Source organism: Ambystoma mexicanum, chromosome 8 (genome assembly GCF_040938575.1).
Source record: "Ambystoma mexicanum isolate Mex_15411 chromosome 8, UKY_AmexF1_1, whole genome shotgun sequence".
NCBI classification, from domain to species: domain Eukaryota; kingdom Metazoa; phylum Chordata; class Amphibia; order Caudata; family Ambystomatidae; genus Ambystoma; species Ambystoma mexicanum.
In genome coordinates, this window is record NC_090929.1 from 772590461 (window position 1) to 772613623 (window position 23163).

Consider the following 23163-nt stretch of genomic DNA (forward strand, 5'->3'; position numbering starts at 1 on the left):
GACACCCACCAGTGCCAAGGAGGCCCGCAGTCGAGCGGTTTGCAGCGCGTCGGCGCACCTCCAATCCGGAGGCCCGGAGGCCCTGGAAGGTACGCAGAGGACCGCGGTCGAGCGGCGAGGCACGTCGGCGCTCCTCTTGTGGCAGAATCCCCTGCTGAGGGGCTCCATCAGCACCGCAGGTAAAGCGTATGCAGGCCACAACCAAAAGCCAGCACGGGAGTGCTCAACAGGCCACGAGGAGGCCCCAGCACACGCGGAGCACGTTGAAGGAGGCGACCAAGCCCCCCCATCCACCACACGCCGCGACAGGCGTTAATGAACAGGGGGGACAGCGGGAAGTCCCGCAAAAAAGGGGGAAAGTCTTTCACGGACTCCAACACAGCGGCACACACATCACAGCCTCACACTACACGTGGTTTGTGAAGGTTTGTGAAGGTCACGTGCTCTACGAAGAAGCAACACGTACATCTAGGCCACAGCCTAGCAGCACTACAAGGCACAAAAGAGCAGAGGTGGGCCCTGAGTAACACACAGTCACTGGAGTTAACCAAATAAGCCCCCAGAACCATGTCATCTCCTGCAAGCCCAGCGGCATTTTCATCAGGAGGAGCAGGAACTACGGCGGATGATCCACAGCAGTCCCAAGGATCAGGTAACACCTCTCAAATCCTGCCTATACCCGGTCCATTTGATGTCAGAGACACTTCCAATCTGGGACCCAGGTGGGTCATATGGCTAAGGGACTTTAAATTCTACGCAGGGGCAATCGGCTTAATTGATGACGCAAGACTAAAAAACACCTTATTCATGACAGTAGGCCCAGCGATCAGGGACATAGCAGGGGAGCTGATGAACGTAGATACTGTCACCTATGGAGAACGTCATGGGAAGCTATCTGAATATTTCACTCCCCTCACCAATATTGACTATGAGCAACACGTGTTCCACACCACTAGACAGGAAAAAGGAGAATTGCTAGACAACTTTGGGATGCGCTTGCGCATCAAGCTGAAATACTGTGAATTTTACAAATATTCCAATGAAGAAGCATGGAGATCCCAGGTGATAGCTGGCTGCATATCACAACCATTCAGAAAACAATTGCTCCAAAAAAAAGATCCCTTGAGGAAATCCTCACCTTAGCCAGAATGGAAGCCGCAGTGGAGTCGCAGCTGGACAATCTAGGCAAGGTCACTTTACAACAATCGTCATCCAACACGGACACCATCAACAAACTCTATGCAGCCCGCTCACAAAGCAGAAAACATACAGACGCCATATGCTACTGATGTGGTTACGAATATCCGCACGTGGGTGTGTGCCCGGCCATTGGACAAAAATGCGCCGCCTGAAGCGGAATGGACCACTACAGAGCCGCATGCAAGAACGCGCCGGGACCAGTACCCAGCAGACCGAGACAACACGAACGAAGGAGAAGCTTGCGGCTCAGCCCGCCAGCAGGGAGAAGGGAGGATGAACTGACGGGACCTAGACAAGAGGACAGGACCCAGAGGAGTGCGTACGCAAAGTAAGACAGAAAGTCATCAGACGAATCCAGACAGTCTCAGAGGAGGAGGTTCATCTGCTACATCGAAATGCAATCTCCATCCGGCAGTGAATCCCAGTCGTCAGAGGATGACCAACGAAAGAAGGGGTACGTGTGGGCGCTCAACAATACCATGGCCACCCAACACAGTCCCACGCTCACATTACAAGTTAACAACACCCCGCTTAATTCCTTTTTGATACAGGGGCAACAGTCAACATCATAAGTGAACAAGCATACAACTCGCTCACCAGCCCTCCAAAAATCTGGAAAGCAACGGTGGACATCCATCCGTATGGCGCCACCACCCCACTACCCTCCAAAGGGACTATCTCAGCATGGTGTGTGCACAAATCACACGCTGCAAAGATTCCATTACACATTTGAAAAACTGAAGCCAACAGCGGGTGTATCCTCAGCTTCAAGACGGCCGTAGAAATGGGTTTGGTGCATATTCTGTATCAACTCATGGCCTACAAATACTTCACCAGACCCGATGCGATAGAACAAACGTTCCCAAACCAATTCAAAGGTCTGGGCAAGCTGAAACACAGGAAGGTACAGCTGCATATAAACCCGGACATACCACCAGTTGCCCAACACTATCGCGGGATACCCGTCAACATACAACACCAAGTTGAAGAAGAATTAGACAAGCTCATCAAACTCAATGTCATCGAACCAGTCTCGGGTCCCACTCCATGGGTATCCCTCATCGTCCCCATCCCCAAAAAGTCACCTGATGGATCAATACGCCTGTGCGTAAACATGAGGAGGGCCAACGCAGCAATTGAGAGGGAGAGACATCAAGCACCCCGGATCACTGACATGATCCACCTCCTTCATGGGGCACAAGTCTTCTCCAAATTGGACCTCACAAAAGGGTACCACCAGATCGAAATCGCACCCGAGTCCAGGTACATAACATTCGTCACACACCTGAGCTTATTCCAATACAAAAGACTTAGTTTTCAAGAAGAAATACACAGAGTCATCAGGCATGTGCCGAACTGCTTTAAGTATTCGGATGATGTTCTGGTCTTCGGGAAGACGAAGGAGGAGCACGACACCGCTCTTCACAGAGTGTGCGAAGCGCTGGAAGCAGCTGATTTAACACTAAATAAAGCCAAATGTGAATTTGGCAAAGGCTCACTCCGATTTTTTGGTCACATATTCTCCAGTAAAGGAATGCGGCCAGACCCGGACAAAGTGGCCGTCCTCAACTCAGCCGCACCCCAACAACCACGACAGAGCTCAGGTCGTTCCTAGGACTGGCCAGCTATTGCTCCAGATACTTAAAGGACTATGCTACAATTAGCAACCCCCTGCGCCTACTAACGCAAAGACCAACCCTACACATGGTCCACAGACTGTCAGAAGGCATTTGAAGCAATATGTGACGCCATTGCAAAAGCAGAAGATACGGCCTACTTGGACGCCAAACGGAAGTAATTGTCGACGACAGTCCTGTTGGCTTAGGTGCCATATTAACACAAATAGACCCTCAGGTGCCCACGAGTGTATACATAGTAGCATACGCCAGCAGGAGCCTAACCCCCACAGAACAGGCATAATCCCAAGCGGAAAAGGAAAGTCTGGCCGTGGTATGGGCATGGAGTACTTCCACCTGTTCCTATACGGTAAGGAATTCACCATAATAACGGATCATCAAGTCCTACTCACAATCTACGGGGATCCAAAATCAAGAATGCCCCCAAGAATAGCCAGATGGGGCCTGCGTCTACAAGACTATAAATGTATCATCAAACACCGCCCAGGCAAAGAAGCCAACCCGGCAGACTATCTGTCTCGCCACCCAACTGGACCCACAAGCCCTCAACCCTCCATTGCAGATGAATATCTCAACTATGTCGTACATCACTTGCAACCCCTGCCCGTAGGATGGGCAGACATAGTCACGCAATCGGAACAGGACCCAGCGCTACGGATCATACTTCACTGCATACAAGAAGAGAGGAGAGCACACATGCGCCAACAAGCGAGACAGGAATCTGAGGACGTTAAAGAAGATGTCAAATACATAGACCAAGTCAGAGACAAACTCTCGATAGTTGATGAACATGTCGTTCTAAAAGGTTGTAAAGTACTTCTCCCGAAATCGATACGAACTAGGACGATACAAGTAGAGCATGAAAGTCACCGAGGGGTGGTCGCCACCAAGCAGCTACTAAGGCAGAAAGTGTGGTTCCCCAGGCTGGATGCAATGGTGGAAGACATAGTGGGCAACTGCCCGACGTGTGCTCAAGTAGCACCACCCCACACCCAAACCCACTACACATGTCTCCCCTACCAGGACACGTGTGGGAGGAATTAGCGGTGGATTTCTTTGGGCCTCTGAGAAACGGCTCTTATGTACTGATACTAATAGACGAACACTCAAGGTTCCCAGAGGCTCAGATCATTGACAGCACCGCTGCCTCTAGCGTCATCCCAGCACTAGACCGCATGTTGTCCACTTATGGAATAGCCAAGATCATAAAGTCGGACAACGGAGCGCCATTCATGAGTCAGGACTTTGAGAACTTCTCAAAATACATGGGGTTCCAACACCGAAGAATATCACTGAGATGGCCTCAGGCGAATGGAATGGTCGAAAGATTCATGACCATCATTAAAAGAACACTACAAATAGCAGCAATACTCAATAAACCTTTAGAACAAGCACTTTATCAATTCCTCAGAGACTATCGGCACACACCTCATAGCACGACGGGAGTATGCCCGGCTGACCTGATGTTCAGAAGGCCAATCCAAACAAGGCTACCGGAAGACACTCGCTCAGCAGAAGCCACACCGTTAGAACAGGAGGCCCGAGCCAAAGATGACACAGCAAAGGCTAGGATGAAAGAGACAACTGATCAAAAAAGGAGAGCACAAGAGTCGAACATTGACCCAGGGGACCAAGTGTGGATGCGACAACCGAAGCAAAGAAAGGAGGACGCCACGTTCGCAAAAGAACCTCTGACCGTCACGCAGAGAAAAGGAACAATGGTCACGGCACAAAGAACGGATCAATCGTCAGTGACTCGGAACATATCACACTTCAAGCCCTGGACGACACACCCACAAAATGCTCAGGATAGAGTCGAGGACAGTGACGACGACAGAAGTCGGGACGCCCCCTATCTAGGAGACAGCGATGCCTCTGACAGTGAAGACAACCTAATGCAACATGGGGCGGACACCGAGAAATTCAGGCAGGCCACATAGAAGCCGCATAAAACCTCATAGACTCATAGAGGAGATGGAGTGAGAAGAGGCAAAGACCCTGCACATTAAAAAGGGGGGAGATGTCAGGTCGTCCCCCACGGGTTTACAGCCTACCCACATTGTTGTGTGGGTGGACCGCCGTTGCGGTCCTTTCTTCCGGCAGCAAGTGAAGTGACGCGGGATGAGGGAGGGGGGTTACGGGGTTCTGGCAGTTACTGCCATGTTGATAATAAAGCAGGTTACCGTTACCCCGGCTCCCTCGTGATATGTCCTATGTCGGTCTGAGGTGCCGAGCAAAACCTTACACTACTTCACAATACTCATTTGAAAAAATTGGTCGTTTTCCTCAATAACATATTTAAATAGAGTAATTATATAGCGTGAGATAGGTATTTAGCTATAATTAAAATTATGATGTTTACCAGAATAATACATTGATTCAATTATCTATTCAACCATGCTGTAAAGTTGCACTTAGTAAAATACACTTGCTTTTTGTTCCAGAAAGTTATTAAGCCGCATTTGCTTCAGTTTAGGATTTGTCATCGAATGCCAGCAAAATAAATATTTAACGACATTTTTTCCCATTCTATTATCAGCCCAGCTTTATGAGGTCTCTGGTATTAATGAGAGTGCCGCAGAAATCATTTTTATGTATGCACAGTGTCTAAAATATATTCATTTGTGTATGCAAATCTATTTATTTTCAATTTTACGTCTGGCCCATATGGTTTGTGTGCATGTCTTATTGCTTGATTAGTTTCCAAATTGCCTTGTAAAGTTATGTTCTAAGCTGTCTGCAGTTTACTGAAGCAATTTAAATTTTATATTCTCCTTTTAATTGTCCCAAGGACCTGAGTAGGTTGTATTTGCAGGGACGATGCTGGAGCAGCATGTGTTTATTTTTGAAGCAGTTGTCCACACACATAGTTATGCATTTGCCATAAAAGAAAATAACTGAAAAAAGTAGAAAACATACACATGAATAAAACAAAAATGTTAACTTGGTTTATAAAGCATTCATTTTAATTTTGTCACTGCACTTCTATGTACATTCACTTCAACCGTGTTAGACAGTAAAATGTAATTTACCCGTTAAAGAAAGCCTAATCCAAGTAAGGTTCGATGAGCAACGGACTCACCAGCGAAAATTCCATTTTCACAAAGGGGCTGTGACTTTGGGGAAGTGGGCTGCCTAGTCCAACCTGCATGTGTGATTATTGAACATACATTAGACACTCACATTCGCCTTTCACCCCCCACCCCCATTCATCAAGGGTTTTGACATCAGTAGATGCAGAACTATTGGGTGTGGGAGCTCATATCATATATTTATTTAATTTAATTTTAATTTATTGTGCATTTGTTAGTAAATTGTGTTTCAAAGCACCCACAGGGAGTGAACATGGGAAAGAAAACAATGCATACACTGGAGGATAAAGACGAAACTACTAGGCCTTGTTAGCATTCAGAGCCTTGTTAGCATTCAGAGCGTACAAGTGCAGAGAGAGGAGAGGGGAAGAGGGAGCAGAGGGGAAGTGCTGGAGTGCCCGTGCTCGTGAGCGAGCAGAAGGTGTAAGTGCCCAGTGTAGGAAGTGCTAGCGAACGTTCAGTTATGATAAATAAGTGTGTAAGTTCAGATCTACAGTGGTAAAGGCCAGTGAGTGCCAAAGCAAGTGCTGTGGGTGGGCAGTGGCTGAAGGTGATTGGTTGTAGGAGGCCAGGGCCCAGAAAGAGAGGGGCGGCGCTGGGCTCGTGCAACATGTGTGGCTGCACTTGGCTCTGTGACTGCGGCACTCATGGGGGCGCAACTTCTATGACTGTCTATGTCTCCCTCCTGTTGCAGGCTGCCTGCAGCATGGGCAGTGGTGAGTGTTCAGGCATACACACGGATGGCCTACCGGCTGTGGCAGAGATGTTAACAAAAAAAATCACTTGCAAGTTGCAAGTCTTTTTTTTTTTTTTGCAGTGCAAGTACTAACACAGCATGAGGAGAAGGTGGGAGTAGGCCATTGCCCCACAGAGGATAGGAGAGCGGGCATTAGGCAGGTGGCGCTGGCGGGACGGTACAATGTAACAGTTTGCCGGCGCCCCACCATTTCATGTGACAGTATCACCAACTGAATTTTGCCAGCAGGTAAAGAAGTCTTGAAGGGCCCGTATTTCTCACCTTGCCAATCAGCAGACGAGTAGGTTGTGCAGAGGGAGACGATTGAAGACGTGGTTTCAGTGCCTGGACAGGCCTGGACGGACAGCTGGACTCTGGAGCGGAGGCCCTCTGGACTTGAGCACGTCAGCAGCAGCTAAGGAACCTAGACCCCGACCTCCCACCCCTCAACCGAATTTGGTGGTGAATGTTGGAATAAACTCACAGCCAGTAGAACCGCGTTTCCACTCCTAGAAAACCAAAGCTTCCTAAGGTAAACAAAATATGTGTTAATGAGGTACTGAATAGCTTTATAAGCGTAGAGGGCAGGGCATGGAGATCCTGGCGTACTGGAATCGCAAAGGTTGCTGCTTTCTCTGCACGTAATACTAGCATCTCACCCCAAACGTGTCAAGGGTTCCTTAAGTGAAGGTCTTCTTGCTCTACACTTACACTGTATAAAGTCCCACCTCTACTGCTAAAGAACAGCACAGCCAGAAAAGGGTTGCGCTGCAGCATGCCGCACTTCGAATTGGCTGGGTTCATGATGTTCTCAAATAATAAAGAGGCAATATTTTGCAGCAGGGCTGAGACTTTCTTTCTTGCCTAACTATTATTTATTACCAGAACTCATGGAAGCTGCAATTCTAAAAGGAATAAAAACATGAACTAAGAAGAAATGTTGTAAATTCCACTGAATTCGGCTCATTTACAGAATCTCTATGGACGTTCATTTACATTTTAAAAATACATAGCTTTCAAGTAGCTGTTGCACACAATTGCTCTATGAGGGGCATTTTTTCAAAATATGTTTTTATTTTTAAAATTGTATTTATCTGCAAGGCCTGCAGATTTTGTTTTCATCTTCATACATCAAGATAGATAGCGGTTTTGTTATGCGATCACTGAGTGTGTTTTTTAAATAACCTGCCTCAATTTGCCTGTTGCTGAGAGGCAAGTTGTAGAAAACGACGTGCAGATATTTGGTGCAGCCTAAAAAGACACTCATTAAAAGAAATCAACTCTGCTGGAAAGGTTTTCAGTTCCCTCATGCTGCTGGGGTCACTGTCCTGTGTCACCACAACCTGTGGGTGTCTAACCCATTCCTTTTGCTGTGACTGACCTTGGCACCCATGCGTACATGCCAACATTCAGATGCACCTGGGAGGGAGACTTCCACAGGGAAATCGGGAGATGCATATTTCCCCATTGGAATGCATTGGGGCTACAGTTATTTTAGGTGGGAGACTGTGACAAATAGCAATATTGTTCACCTACAATTCGGGAGTCTCCCGCCTAAATCGGGAGTGTTGGCATGTTTGCCCATGAAATCTGTATCCAGACACTTCAATAAAGAGCCTGGACTGCACGAGCAGACGGGGTCCAAAAACATACAGCGCAGGTCAGGTCACGCCACAAGCACTGCCAGTTCCTGTGGTTCACAATCAAAAAGAAGTCTGCGATCCAAAATACAGGCTATTGGGGAGATGGGGGTCACGTTACACAAATAGGCCTTTCTGGACAGAACGATCTGGAGTCGTATTATTTAGGTTGAACTGCCAGGCATAGGCATCCAATGGTGTCACAAAAAGCCACCTTGGAACGTGGTCAGAAAATTTCAAAAGTCTAAAACTTGGGAGTAACAGCAAACACTACAAGGAGTACAGTCGAAAATGATGGTCGTTAAGTTAAGTGACAACTACTGGGTTGCACAAAATATATCCGATGTTCACTATAACAAAACAAATTATTAAAGTTCTGTCTCGATAAAGAACTTGGGCACACCAGGGCACTTGTTACTCAGAATTAAATTTGCGTCACTTAAGCTAGTCAATGCAGGCCTATTGCTATGTCAAATCAATGAAGTCAAAATGTGCAACTAGGTGCCGAAAATCACAACGGTACGTGCAGTTATAGGGGGTGGCACGGCATCGTGCTCTCAATTTATAGGCAAAACCTATCTAAGTGATTACCTCTGTACTGGTTTATTTTACATTTCTGGAATTTCCCAGTCTGGGGCAACATTCAAATTTTGAAGAACCATGTTTGCATGCAAGCAACCCTCACTTCCTCCAATTTCACTTCCTGTGATGTCACTTCCTGTGATGTAATCCCATGCAAATTAAGGGGCTGGCACTTAACTTGCCACACTTGCCCCCACAAATCCTAGGACCGGCCCTGCTGAAAGACACATAAGGGCTCTGGTCACCAATCTTACCAGAGGAGGTAAGAAGGGAAGGAGGAGATGAAGAGGAAAGTCTTGAGTAGCTTTCAGAATTTGAGGAGATCCGGCTCAAGATGAAGAGGGAGGGGGAAGCTGTTCCAGCTGAGGAAAGGGATTGGCCACCGGCCCTCTGTTTAGTGAGAAACACATGACACACAAAGAGTTGGTACTAGAGGAACATAGAGGTCTAGAGGGAGAGTATTTAGTAAGAGCAAGTTGCAGATAGTGTGGTCCCTGTCCCCAGACTGCCTTATGGATGATGCCGAGGGATTTGAACTTGATCCTTGCAGCAACTGGGAGCTAGTCAGGAATTATTAGGGCAGGAGAGATGCAGTCCCTGGGCTTGAGACCAAGGATAAGTCTTGCTGCCCTATTCTAGATTAGCTTGAGGGGTCATAGGGAGAAGGAAGGTAGATTCAAGAGAAGGCTATTGCAGTAGTCTAGCCTAGAGAGAACCAGAGCTCTGGGGGAAAGTGAGACAAGGGAGAATTTCTTTGAGAACGAAGAGTTGAAAGTTGGACTTCTTGGCAATTTCCTGAATGTGAGGGAGGAAGGAGAGAGAGGAGTCAAAGATGACTCCAAGATTTCTGGCTTCAGATGAAGGAGAAGGGGGAGAGCCCATAGAGGATAGCCAGAATGAGGGGAAGAAAGAGGGAGCAAGGGTCCCAATAGGAAGGATCGCAGTCTTGCTGGCATTGAGGCAGAGATCGCTGGAAGTGCACCAGGACTGGATGGCAGATAGGCAGTCCAGGATGATGGAAGAAGAGGATCAGCATGAAGTTTGAAGAAGAGTTGTGTGTTATTTGCATTGCACTGGAAGTTTGTGTACAAGGAGAAAATGAGGAGTGTAAGTGGAGCAAGGTAAGTGTTAAAGAGCCAGGGTAAGAGGTTGGAGCCACGGAGGACACCAGAGGTGGAGAAGGAGGTAGGTGAGGAGAAGGATCCCAGAATAACCTGGGATGGACGGTCAGTTAGGAAGGTGTTCAGACAGTCCAGGGCCTGCTCCGAGATACCTGTTTCATGAGGATTGAGTGGTTAACAGTGTCAAAGGCAGAGGAGAGATTGAGCAGGATGAGGACAGCTAGAGAGTTAGAATCCAGAGATGCTAACCGTTCTTCACTGCGGCTGTTCAGAAGAGCAGTTTCCATGCCTCTGGATGCTCAGATTCCAGATTGATGGCCGTGGAGATTGCCAACAAGTTCAGTGTGTGAGGTGAGTTGGGGGAAGGCCAGCTTCTCCAGGAGTTTCCCAAGGAAGGGTGTGATAGAAATAGGGTGGTAGTTGGCCGGACAAGCAGGATCTGCTAAAGGTTTAATCAGGAGGGGGCCCAGATGGGAGTGCTTGAGGGAGGAGGGGAAAGACCCAGTAGCAAAAGAGTGGTTGCAGAAATCCACAAGTGCATAGGCAAGAGAGCCAATGTTGTCTTTAATGGTTCTGGAGAAACAAGGGGAAACCTGTTTTAATGAGACCTTCATAGAGCGGACAACTCTGGTGACCACATCAGGTGTGACTGGGGAGAAGGAGGAGATAGAGGAAGACAGAGGGTGGGAGGCCAATGGATGCAATGGAGTGGTGGAAGGCTTGGGGGAGAGGGTAGCAAGTGTGCTCAGGATTTCCAGAGTTTAGTGGTGAAGTGTGTGGCTAGTGCATTGCAGAGGTTGTTGGACGGAAGAGGAGGAGACTGTGGAAGAGTTGGCTAGTTCCCTGCATATTTTAGAGTTCAACCATATTGGTGGATGCACCAGATACCCAGGCTGGATGTGGGCCCTTTTCTTGGCATGGATGGTGAATCTGTATTGTCTTTAGAGCAGGCAACAGGCCAGTTTGTCAGAAGGTGCGCCTGAGGTTTGCCACTTCCATTCCGCAGCTCTGCACTTGCGTTTCAGGGATTCAAGTTCGGAGTTGTACCAGGTATTACGCTTAGAGGCAGGTTTCCGGTGGATCCTCATGACTGGGGCAAGAATGTCCACAGTTTTTGTAATGGCCAGATGGAGGGTGCTGAGAGCAGAGTCAGAGGTAGAGTCTGCAGTGGGGGAATAAGGGGAGGTAAAGGTGGATGTGAAGGCAGCAGCTGATGCTCACTTCATTAGATGGATGTACGTGAATGAGATTGGCAGGGCTGGAGACCGAGGGGACCCAGGTAAGAGGAGATGACAGAGTGGTCTGACCAGGAGAGAGGGGTGATCAGAAGGGAGGGTGAAAGAGCACAGTGAATGAGGGAGTCAAGAGTGTGTCCTGCCAAGATAGTTGGAAGCAGAAGGGAGAATGGAGAGGGAGAGCGAGGTGCAGAGGTCAAAGAAGAGAGTGGATGCTGTGACGGAATAGACCAAATGGATGTTGAAGTCACATAAGAGAAGGAGTTTAGAGGTGGTTGAGAGGAGAGAGGAGCAGAAATCAGCCCATTCAGAGAGGAACAGGGTGGTAGCGCCAGGGGGCCTTTAGATAGTGGCAATGGTCAGAGAAGATGAGGGAGAGATGACCAGCTTGAAAACCAGGCTCTCAAAGGAAGAGTAAGCCTGGGTGGGTATGAGGGAGGAAGGAACACACTCAGGGAAGATTAAGGCAACCCCACCGCCAGCACCTTAGGTTGTGGTTTGCGAATTACCTTGTAGCCATCAGGGAGAATGGAGTAAAAAGCAATGACTGAGCTGGCATTGAACCATGTATCGGTAAGAGCAAGAATGTTGAGGTCAATGGCTGGTTAGGTAGCACAGCGAGTAGAATGCTCGCTTTGACATTAGTGCACAGCCTGCCGACGCAGGTTCGAATCCCAGCAGGGCCAAACTCAGCCTTTGGTCCTTCCAAGGTCAATATATGAGCACCAGACTCCGTGGGTAATAATAAGCAAGGCTCAGATGCCTGAGGGTTTGTAGCGCTATATTAAAAATATGCAAAATGCAAATGTCTTCAAGAAGGAGGCAGATGTCAACGTCGAGTGTTTGTTGGCTGACGGGGGGGTAAGTGTGGCCAGGTGAAGGAGGTCTCCACCTTCGAAGTTTTCCAGGGAGGGGTACAGGGGCGTGGTACACTAGTCAGAGGGGGAGGGACATAGAGAGTGGTTGGGGGAGAGGCGGGTGATGGAAGGAAGTTAATTAGAGATGGCAGGTACCAGTCAAAGAGAAGGAGGTTGGGTTGAGGACCCTGAACCAAGACAGTGCCAGTGTGGTAGATATTAATGAAGCAGAAAAAACACACACACCTTGGTTTGAAAATCAAACAAGGGCACAACATGCAATGCAACATATGGGGTGCAAGAAGATAAAAACACACACACCTAGGTTTGAAAATCAAACAAAGGCACAAAATGCAAAGCAAAATATGGGGTGCAAGACTTTTTAAAACACACACACACCTAGGTTTGAAAATAAATCAAACACGGGCACAAAATGCAAAATATGGGGTGCAAGATGTTAAAAACACACACACCTAGGTTTGAAAGTCAAACAAGGGGCACAAAATGCAGTGCAAAATAGGGATTGCAAGATGTTGAAAACAAACACACCTACGTTTGAAAATCAAACAATAGCACAGAATGCAATGCAAAATATGGGTTGCAAGATGTTAAAAACACACACACCTAGGTTCGAAAATCAAACAAGGGCAAAAAACGCAATGAATAAGAGGAAGATTAGGTGAGGCAGGAAGGAAGAGTGAGAAAGGCACAATTATGGTTCCGATTTGTTAGTGGAGGAGGCAGTGGAATAGTTCAGACGACAGATGTAAAAGATTGCAGCCACAGAACAGGTTTACAAGAGCATTTACATTTCAGGTATTGCACGCTAGCTAGATGTCTACCTTGTACTCTCCCTTGTGTCTGAAATGTTCCAGATCAGACCAAACTCAGAAGAAGCCCTTCTTCCCTAAGGGAATGCAATTCTGACTGCATTCCTCAGTCTATCGTTCATCTTGTCATGCTGTTTTGACTCATTTTTCCAGCAGTAACCTAGATACTGCCCTTCCCGGAAGACGGGATCCAATGTGTGAGGCTTGGAGAGCATTGAGTGGAGAATTTTGGAGGTACGTGTGGGAATAGCCATTTTACAAATGAAGTAATGACTAAGTTGCAGGCACTTCTAGGAGTCAAAAGGAGAGTACATATTGCCTACAACCCAGCATTCATTGTGTGGAGTAGATCAAAATAAGAAAACAATTGTGAACATTTCAAAGAAGTGTGAGGTGGATTCTTGATCTCTTGGGTCTGATGGCTGTAAGATCTACTGCTACTTCAGACACCCAAATCACTACCGCGATATCGACAATTCTCCATTAGCCGCTTGATCGTGTTATAACATAATCAATACAGGCTAGCAGTGCCCCATTATACGTACCTTGTATCTTGTACAAGCATTAAATACACACATTCCAGGTACTCCAAAAGAATTAGCTAAACAAGATAAGACTGGGTTGGCTCTCGGGGTAGACAGTTCTTATACAAATTAAAGAATGATAAAGTCATCCCTCTAGATTTCATTGTCAGTTCTTGAATGTTATCATTAGAATCACCATTGTATAGGTTTCATTCAATATGATAGGCATACAAGCTATCAAACGCCCTTTGGATTACACCCTGGAAAAAGGTCAGGCAGTAGTATTAAAAAGTAACATATGCTAGTAGTTACCGGGGGTTCAGCAACCAAGTGTCTTGCACGACCATAATGCCAAGTGGCATATTATAAGAATGCCAGTTGATTTCTGACATGTTTTCAGCCTATAACATATACATTTAGGTAATCATATTACATACAAGCAATAATAAATTAAAATCCAAATCAAGTAGGAAGTGAGTCAAAGTTTTCCTTTGCCTTAATCCAAATATGATGCATCGCCACAGTCATTACTAGTGATTCTGCACCAAAAAATTGACGCCCTGAGCTGATCTGTCCAGTAAGTTGGAAAACTTGCATAACCTTTCTCATATTCTCAAACTAATGAGGTGCCCATCAGTATACGCCTGGAAGTTTCAATGTGCTGTTTATGAAGCCTGCATATACGATCCTCCAGTGGAATACCCTTCCAGGATCCCACTTATTCTAAGACTGGGAGAATGTCCATGCGCCAATACATTCTAAATCGTATTTGGGCCGGACTAGGCAATTTCACCAGGTAACTTTGTCAAGTTTCAGAAAACATGCCCTGAGCGATATATATTGTGTACCTTCTTTTTTTTTTGTCAAATTTCAAAAGTAACTGCATGGTCCCATTCGATAGCGAACAGCGCCTGGTCATGTACAGTGGGAAAGGGTACCTTGATCACATCTGGATGGGCTGTTACAGTTGCTACCAGTTCCTTTCACATTATGCTCGACAATTTCAAGTTTGAATGGGGCACTGTTAATCCAAGTAAAGAGCCTTTACAAGCACCATCTTTATTACCTTTTAACAAGAACCTACACTTGTCAATTTTCCAGAGCGACATAAGGGACTGTAACCCTAGCTCTAGCCTTATCACTTTAACTGGGTCATCCCCGGGAGGCCCAACAATAAGCGCAGAATGTTTCCCTACAACTTTTGCAACCAAGCAACTGCCTTCTCTGGGAGGACCTCTAGTGCATATACTATGCCTGAGGTAATACATTTCTTGTATGCCTCCAGTTTGGCTTCAATAGTGTGGCCCCCATGCCTGTCAATTATACGTTTGATAGCCAACAATTTACACCAAGGCTTAGGGGGAGGCCTAGGTAGTTGTATTTAGTAACCTGTCCAAAGATTTGCCACCCATAGCCCAGGAAAAGGAAGGACTACCATACACTCTTCTTCCTATTTGCATGATTTTTGTTTTGGAAAGGCTAATCCTAAGGCTGTTAGTTGAGCGCAGAGATGCAGGGCATCCAGAGAATGCTGCAGTACCACAACTGTCTGGTGAAGGACAACAGTATCGTCCGCGTAGGACAGCCAAGCTATCCTCTCCCCCCAAACCTAGGTGGAATGTTGTAGGAAGTCTTCAGTGCAAGATCTCAATTGGCTACATAAAGATTGAAAAGAAGGGGAGCGAGAACACAGCCTTGTTTGGGGCCAGTGTTTGTAGCATAACCCTTCGAAGTTCACCCCTCCTGAGTAAGCCTAACCCCGACAGAGGTGTCCCGGTATAGTAGTTTGATAAAGTGCAGGAGCGAAGAATCAATCACCCAAGCTTTTGGTTTACACCAGAGTTCTGAGCAGGAGACATTATTGATTGATTGATTTAAGCTTTATTAGGCATTCGTACCATCAGAGCCTACTCCATAAAGCATACAAAACTCTATCATATAATGATAATGATGTGTTATTTATATAGCACCTTAATCCAAAGCGCTTTACAGAGCACATATTTTACATAAAATATCACCCAACCGAAATTGGTAAAAACATGTATAGACAATACAATTATAAGTTTAAAAAGAGAACAAGTCTCAATTCAATAATCACAAGCTTAAATTCATGTAGAATCTATAATGGTAATTAAAATAATACAAAACGTTAACGTGAACATTCAGCTAAACAGATTTATCCCCCCAGGTGAGGATCACTCTTGACCTTTATAACCATGCCCTGTGCAAGTATTTGGCAACAAAATAAGACAGGTTTAATTCTACAGTGTGTCTGCAGAGGTCCACTGTGTCTGCAACCCTTCAATCCGAAGATAGGTTTTAAATATGTGAATTGTAGGCCATTACAACCATGGCAAAACAGCATAGAATGGGAAACGGATTCCAAGGGGGCCCCACATACCAAACCTTCAGTGCTATTTCACTTGCCCCAGTTTTTTTTAAAGGCTGCTACTCGTATGGTACCTGCTCTTACATCATACAAAAGTTACTGGTCATAATTCCGCTATATAACATCCAAATATTGTTCATAACTGAAAACTTGCTTGGACCTCAAGTACTGTTGGCCACAAGAGATCCTGGAGAAAGTGGCCTCCATTGATCTTCTACATACTAGTATTCCAGCCAACTTGACAAGTTCCTTGGAGCCAGCCTCCATGGCACATGGTTGATCCCACACAACACCAAGACTCAGTCTGTTACACCAAAACGTGTTTTAACCATGAAATTAGTCAGGTACCTTTCAATGCAAGAAAATGTACCAGTGGTTCTTTAAACCTGTATAAACTCTGTGCCATCCAAAGGCGGCCCAGAACAAAAGCAGTATTAGGGAAATTGATTGCTCAATGGGACTGAGGTTGCATTCAAGATGAAATATGGCATTGGTTGCAAGGATTTAAAGAATGTGTTTTCAACTTCCCTGACAATGCACAGCGCAGTTTTTGTAAACCCTCAGATCCCTGCTCCATACAAGATGCTGGAACGGCCTACAGGCTTTATAATTGGAAGACCGGAGACAGAGCTCCTGCCCCTCCACATGGGACTTTGAAAATGTCTTCATCCCCTGCTATATTTACTTAAGGTAGCAGTAGCTTTAATTACTTGTTCATACCAGGAGTCATTGCCAGTCTAGTGCAAACCCAAGTAATCATATGCAGTAACCAGCTCAAGTTTTACACTGTCAACATTGATGTTAAAAGTAGAATATTTTGCCAGTCTGTTGGCTTCATCACGAGTTGGGCGGTATCCCTAATGGGATACCGCCCAACTTTATTTGCGTTAGAGCCCGACCATACGGCAGTACTACCGCCGGATTACGGATTGGGTACTAACCATTACTCCCCATTCTGCATTCGGTCAATTACCACGTGGTAATACTACTGACAGTAATTGCGCTGAAAATGGGAATTTTTCCGGCATGCTTATCACCAGCTCTTTTGCACTTTGGCTTTCAACTCTCTCTCTAAGCAATCTTGGTAGAATTTCATAAAGAGATCATCTCTCTCACATTATGTATTATGTTCATGTCTGCTTCCAGTTGTTGTGTGTTCTCTCGCCCTGAGGAAGGCAACTTTAATCATTTCTTGGAATCATTTGCCAGACAGGTGGCTCTTCTGCTGAAACGTGTTTAAGATGTCGTTTTAATTTGATGTTTTTGTTACTTTTTATGCCATGACACGTACACGTAGGCAGACCTGTCAACAAAATGAATAATATAGAATAACCTAACCTTGCCAACCCCGAAAAATTTGAATAAATTGAGTGTTGGCTGAATACAAGCCAAATCTCAGAGTGTTGGCTTAGTTTTAGGTCATCACTTAGAATTGACATTTTGTTTCTTCTCAGTCTTTGGTATTATCTGAAGTAAGACCACTGTTTTTGCTTCTGTGTTCTAATGTTCAACTGTTTAACTAACAGACCAGTGTATCTATTTGTTTACAAGACTGTTTTCTCTAGCTATTTATTTATTTCCTCTCTATGATGTCTTTTTGTAAAATAAATATGTTTACCGTTTTTAACATGAGACTACCCTGATTGCTTTCTTAGTCTGCTGTAGTCTAAATGTGTTGGTTCAGTGATACTGTTTTGGTACACCCATTAAATTACTCACCATTTAAGCAATTCCCTAATTAAATTCATAGCAGTGTGGACCCTATTGTTTTTGTTTAGTTCACAGTCCCTCTCCGTCACTGCTTTTGGGACACTTCCCCCCCTCATTTGTGTTTGAATACCACCAGCTCTGAGCAGGCGGTTAACAGGCCAGATCGCGATTGGGCGGACCCTTAAATGCGGCAGTAACCCGGTTACTGCCTCATTTAAGAGCTACTGCCCAGATCGTGATCAGGCCCTGTGTTTTACTTTTGTTTATTTCCAGGTGCAGATCACCACATTTCTTAACAAATATGGACAGAGTTTGCTTTATGCCCATCAGTAACACTGTGTCATCCGTGAAAAAAAGCACCAGATAGTATGAAAAACCCATCCTGGGAATATCCATTCTGTTGGCCACCAGCGCCTCCATTAGCCTATTTCTATAAAGACAAAAGAGTAGTGGGGCTAACACGCAACCCTGTTTTACACCACTCTGGACCTCACATTTCTCTGTACACTCACTGCTCAGCCCCCATCGCAAAGAGGCCCTATTGTTACATCATAAAGTCTGCATAATTGACAGTAGGGATGCAGGAATTGTATAGGCATCCCATATCTGCCATAACTGGTCTCTGGGAATACAATCAAAAGCTGTTTTGAGATCTGCAAAAACATCAAACAGTTTGGTGTTATTCAGGGCTGTGTATTTATTTACAATAAGTTCGAGCCTAAAGCTTTGCTGAAGTGTCCTCATGACCTGTTAAAATCCCACCTGTAAATGGCTAATTATTCCCACTGAATCAACCCACTCTTGTAAACGACCAAGAATTACTTTGGTGTATATCTTCCCAGCACCATCTAACAATGAGCTGGGGCGGTAAACCCTTGGGGACTCTTTTGCTCCCTTTTTATATATGGGAATAATAACAGCCTCCCGCCATGTATTGGGAACAGTATTCAAAATGGGCTTAATAGCAAGTTGCTCTGCCAGGCGACTCCTTATAATCCCTGTTGATTTCATATATGAAGTATCTTGATGTAGGCCAAAAAATCATAATTTTATTCTTTGAGTTGCCAAAGTGTTGCAGGTCACTGGATTTGGACGGGAAAAAAGGCCCTGACCGTCCTCAATGAGCTAGAAAAGAAAGATGACTCCAGGACACTAGGTAAGTGACAATTATTTTAATGTTCAATCAAAAACAACGAGTTTGCCCTCTTCTTAGTGATTACACATGTTTTGGCTCGCCTGAGAGTTTATCAAATTAGGGCCGCAAGTAACACGAAAAAGTCCATATGACTGTTGTCAGGTGAGTAATAGCTGGGACAAATCCCCAGATTCAGTAATCCTGTTGCTTGGAGTTTCACGCGTCGGCTGCACTAACTAACTGGTGCTTCTGACGCGTGAAACTCAGAGCAACAGGATTACTGAATATTGGGAACAGTGCCTGACTTAATCATCATCAGTAAAGCGTTATTTTGGCTGGGACCATTAAAGCCTGAAAATACAAAAATACTAAATACATAAATAAATGATCATAAAAACAAATTGTTAATCTAGTGTTATACTTAACCACATAAAATATGCAAAACCTAATGCAACTATAAAATCTGCTTCATCCGCAGCTGATACAGTTCTGGGATTTAGAACCCTAGGTTTCCATCATAATTAATAACCTGTGAATACAATCTTAATTACATGTGGTTCAATAGGAATGAATGTCCTACATACTCGGAGTGGATTCCCCAGTATGACTCAGAACATTGCCCCTTCTCAACCACGCTCTGAAAATGTATCTTGCAATAAAATATAAAATGTTAACTGTTATGAAGAGGCTGGCGCAGACAGGTAAGTGATATTAAAGTTTTATTTAGTATATAACAATGGAAGAATACCCCCAACATTAAGAGGCTCCTCTCCTTCAGCTCTTTCTCCAACTGACAACATTAGAACGCTTAGGTTACCTCAACAAGGAACACTGTCATCAACATTCCATGACATCATACTTGGGATGCAGCACAAAGGGAAGAAACACTATGGAGGGCATTCTCCACTTACATCTCATAAGTCACCACAACACATCTCCCCTTTTTTTTTAAACTTTACTTATATAATCTAAAATCCGATCACAACAAAATAATCTAAGGATGTCATGTTGATGACCACAATAACTCACATAAATTGGTCCAGTTTTCGACACATACTTATATATGCCCTCTCTTGACCGCAGCAATTCTGTCTTTATTCCGCACTTGTCCTCCAGTCACACGTACGGCCCCTTTCATGACCGCCACAACTCTGACTGGATCCGAATAAAGGGATTCTCCTTTCCTCTTGACAATTCCTTTCTTGATCCTAACCCAATCTCCACATTCTACGCGCAACTCTTTCTTACCTCTCTTCAGGTTTTCACGCGCCACCCATTCAGACTTCTTCCTCACCAATGACTTTCTTACTTCATCAACAACCAGATCTGTTTCCCTACTCCTACCCAGCCATGGCGGACACGCCATGGAATATGGCTTCCTGCCTCTCATAAGCTCAAACGGGCACAGACCTGTCATTGAATGTGGCGCCATCCTTAGGGCCCAGATCCTATTCTGTATCATAGCCAATTTATCCAATCTGCACTCTTCCCCCATGCGAATACTCTCCATCACACACCTATTCATCCTTTCAACTACTCCGTTGGATTCGGGATGATACAATGAAGTCCTTTTGTGACGCACTCCACATTTCCTTAAATAGTTGGTGAAGTTCCCCCCTACAAATTGGGGACCTTTGTCCGTCAACAAACTCTCCGGCAGACCTTCATTGGAAAATATCTCCTGCAAAGTCTTTATCATGCTTTCTCCGGTGACATCTCTCACAATTTTAAAATTCACCCACCTAGAGAACAGATCCACCACCAGGACTATGAACTTTCCACGTCCATAACCCAATTCCACAGGACCAAGGATATCCATGGCGAGATCACTCCATATCCTGGACGGAAGCCCCACGTCCACAAATGGTTGCTTCTTGGCTACAGATCCCTTCCCACTCTTGACACAAAATTGACAATTTTCTAAACAATTTTCTATTTCCCTGTCAAAACCCGGCCACCAATAGTCTTCCCTCAATACACCTTTGGTTTTGGTAACTCCTATGTGACCGCTGTGTGCCAACTCTATCACTCTCTTCCTCAATCCAACTGGAACCACAGCCCTTCCCCATCTGAACAATACCCCACCGATGACCGACAATTCATCCTTCACTTCCCAATACGGCCTCGCGCCCTCCGCCACTTCCACTTTATTCGACCATGCAGCAGAAACAACATACGGAATTATTTTATTTATGTTCTCATCGCTCCTCATCCCTTCCAACCACTCCTGTTTGGACACTATACCATCTGTGTTGACAAACACTAATTCCATTTCTTCATCTTCCACAACACCAGAATCAATTACTCTCATCCTTGATAAATTGTCAGCCAATACATTGTCCTTCCCGGGAATGACCTCCATCTTGAAACAATGTGTCTGCATTCTGGTGACCCATCCTGCCACCCTGCGGGAAACCTTATCAAGGCCCTTGTTCTCGAATATAGCTTTAAGTGCTTTGTGATCTGTCCGAATTACGAACTCTACACCCCACACAAAGTTTCTGAATCGTTCCACAGCCCAGAAACATGCCAACGCCTCCTTCTCGAGAACAGAATACCTCACTTCCGCTCCCTTGAGACCCCTCGAGGCATGGGCTATCACCTCCTCAGACCCATCGTCTTGTTTCTGGGATAAAACCGCACCTAGACCACATTCACTCGCATCCACTGTGATGATGGATGGCTTTCTCGTGTCAAAACAAACTAAGGGTTGGGCTAAGTTTATCTCTTCTTTTATACCATTGAATTCCACCTCGCACTGACTATTCCACACAAACTCAACACCTTTCCTCAGAATATTTCTCATTTCATGCACTTTGTCAGCATAATTCACCACAGATTTCTGATAAAACTCTGTCATTCCTAAAAAAGAGCGTAATTCACTCTTATCAATCGGTCTTTCTATCCTCTTTATGGCATCCACCATCTCTTCCTTGGGTCTGATACCATTTCCTGACACTTCATGTCCCAAATAGTCCACTTTTGTCACAGCAAATTTGCATTTCTCTTCCTTAAGTGTGATCCCTCTTTCCTCGAATATCTTTAACACCTTACACATATTCCTGTCATGCTCTTCCAATGTCACTCCACTCACCAACACATCATCCTGAAAACAGAAAACACCCTTCACCCCCTTCAACAAGGGATCCATGATTTTCTGGAACACTGAGGAAGCGGATTTTAACCCAAAGGGCATCCTCCGGAATTGAAAAACACCTTCATGTGTCACAAACGCCGTAACTTTCCTATATCCCTCCTCCAACTCCACCTGATGATAGGCTGATGTCATGTCCAGTTTAGAGAAGTACTTCCCTCCACCCACCATGGTTAACAATTCACCCATGTTGGGTAGTGGGTGCCTGTCCACCAACACACACTTATTCAACTCGCGCATATCAGCGCACAGCCTCAGATCCCCTGAACTTTTCTTCACAATGACGACCGGGGAAACCCACTCGACCCCCCCAGCTCTTTCAATCACACCTGATTTAAGAAGTTTCTCCAACTCCTTCTTTACTCTGTCCCTTAACATAAAAGGGACGGGCCTGAGCTTCGCCACAGTGGGAACACTGCTTCTTTACAATATTATCTGATGCTTAAATCCCTTCACTCTTCCCAATGTCTCGTCAAATACCTTCCCATGCTCTCTCACATACTTGCTATATGTCGAACACACTTCTGATACTTGTAAAACTTGATCAGGATGGTTGGGGTCTAATCTGATTCCCAAATTATTTTGCTCTCTCCATCCTAACAAGGATTGACCCTTCTTTGTCACATACACTTTCCCTTCACAGCATCGTCCTTTAAATTCAAACTTACTCCAGACATACCCCAGCAAATCAATCTTTTCTTGGTTGTACCCCCCTGGACTTATGTCTGGCACAGATAATGTCGACACTGCCCCTTTCATTTCATCCTCAAATGCGCTTTTGGATATCAAAGTGATCTTTGACCCTGAATCAGCCATCATCGACACCTTACATCCATTCACGGTCAAAACAGTATATGGGCGCTCACAATAATCCGGGATATCATCCCTACCAACAACATTGACAGTGTTCACAATAACGTTTTGCAATGCCAGTACAGTGTCATCTTCTGATGATCTCCCTTCTTCCTCTTCATTCACGTATAGGACCTTCCTTTGATTCATTTGGCTAAACTGATAGTTCTTGCAACACGTCCCAAAGTGTCCTCTCCTTTTGCACTTATTGCAGATTGCCTTCGCCCTGGACACACCACTGAAGAAGCAAAATGTGTCGCACTGGCACACCTATAGCACAATCTCTCATCCTTTTTATCTTCTCTTTGCGTTGACTCTTGGTTTCTTCTTTCTTCTGTATTACTCCTCTACTTCTGTTTGTTCCTTCCCTTCCTCTTGTTCTTCCCTTCATTCACCTTCAATACTTCCGGCTTGGCTTCTTTAGAGTCTCCTCCTTCAGCCTTCGATAGCTTGGCAACACATGCCAGCG